This window comes from Trachymyrmex septentrionalis, unplaced genomic scaffold (genome assembly GCF_001594115.1).
Source record: "Trachymyrmex septentrionalis isolate Tsep2-gDNA-1 unplaced genomic scaffold, Tsep1.0 scaffold40, whole genome shotgun sequence".
Taxonomy (NCBI): Eukaryota; Metazoa; Arthropoda; class Insecta; order Hymenoptera; family Formicidae; genus Trachymyrmex; species Trachymyrmex septentrionalis.
Window position 1 is genome coordinate 295,825 of NW_017305569.1, and position 2,228 is coordinate 298,052.

Here is a 2,228-nt window from a genome sequence, read left to right on the forward strand (position 1 = left end):
AAAACGTCACAATATATATTTATTGTATTACTAACACGACGTGACGTCTTCCTGAAATATCGCGAACAAAAATCATGATAAAACCATAAATTTCTTCACCCGGAACGAAATGTCGTCTGTCAGAGATGTCTAAATATTGTTACAGATACATTTGAAGTTATCAAACTTAACAATACTTAGCAAACGATAGCATAATCGCGTTTCATATGAGAATATTTTCTTCCTTTGTCACCTTGCTTAATCGGGAATGGTAGATGGCTATCTACACGGTGAATTATCTACGTGTAAACTAGCCTCGCGTCTGTACCTCTATTGTCCGGACAGTCGACTCTTCCTTTGTGGACGATGAGAAATCGCCTGCTTTCCGAATACATTCGTTTTGTTTTACTACCTCGCGCCATGCCGAGGCGAGTGCACACGCGTGTCCATTCTCGACACGGACCTCCCGCTTCGACTTCGTTCTGCTCGCAAGACACGTGAAAGCGTCACTGCATATAATAGCGAAGGGAGGTAAACGTCGTTTCTGCGTTTCTCGCAGCATGCCAGGCGTGTGTTCACGGAAATATGCCCGCCCGCACCCCGACCACGCGCGTGCCGCGATAAATTTTGCAGGAATCCCAACCGCGAGAGAGTCCCAACATGAAACGTGATATTCGTATTGTACCTGAGTGTAGAAAAATAACTCCCAAATTTTTTTATTTCATATTGTACATTCTCGCACTGACGACAGATCGAGGAGCCGTCATTCACTGATTCTATAAACCAACGACTATTACAGTTTAAAATTGTTAACCGCAAAATCTAAAGTATACTTTTCTTTTTGTCATAATAACATGTAAACATATACATGTGAAGAACGATTTTATCGAAATATATAAAAATTTAGATATAAATCTGAAAATACTCTTGTTGGACCATCAGAGTAATTATGTATATAGAAAACTAAAGCGTGATGAGCGTTGCTGCAAAAAAATTAATATTCTAAAAGTTAATATTCTAGCAACAAGTTTGAGCATTTTATATAATTGTTTTAATAGTTTAATAAAATTAGTTTTAAATCAAATTTACGTTTGGTGAAATTTTTAGATACGTCAACAAAACCACTCTTTCTATGTATGTATCTACATATCGTAATGACAAAATCATTTTTGTGATCATAGTGCGGTGAACAATCGAGGAAACGTAACTATGTAGCGATACGATTGTTCATCCCCTGTCCAGCCACACAGGGTTACCGCTTTATGGCAATTATACCGTGCGTCACGTTGAGTGACGGTAGACACCAGCGACGTCTCATCAAGGCTCGCACCAATTATGCAAATCGATGTACCAATTAAAATTTTTATTCTCACCTTTTCTCTCTCATATACCTCCACACGCGCCTTTCTAGACGGGCGGTTTCACATTTCTAACTCTAAAATTATGGCCGGCACGCGGAATAATTTGGGGGCGTTGCTCATTAAGATTCATCGCTCTTAGGGGTTTGCGTATACCGCGGGGGGTACGTATAGGATGACGCATATACAATTCAGGTAATGCCGGTAAACTATGAACACCTTCCCGCGGTATCAATTGACCAATCGTGTTATCTATGGTCTACCGTAAACAACGATAACATCTTAAGAGAAACAGGATTCTTGTAGATGTCTTATTACCTTTATTAGCCTTTCCCTATTTTACTGTTACAACATACATTATGTATAAAAATATACTTGGTACAATAATTTTACGTGCGTTTAATTATTTTACCGGTAAAAAGTCATATTAATATTCATATTTTTAATGATTTTCGACGACAATGTTATTTAAGCTGACTAAATCAATATTTCGGTTTCATTATGTTCCGAATTCATCATTTACATTATTAATTACGCATTAAAATTATTTGAAACGTTATAAAATTCGTACACTTATACAGCTATAAATAAATGTGCTCAAGTCAATTTGATGTCGTGTCATGACATCAAATTTACTTCAAAATGATCACTAAAAGTCACTTTTCAATCAATCACGATTTATTTTAACATCATTTTGACTTGTTGTTCTGCTTAAGTGCCTTCACACCTCAAAAATAGATACGCCTCTCGTGCCTCACCATTAATAGCATTCGAACACGAGTAAAAAGCTTCCGTTCCCGAAAAAAAATTTTTATGCGCCAGTTGTATCCTCGCTTCCGGCTGCGGATCAGCGCCTGATCATAATTCAATCGCGTCTCGTGCTATTCGGCG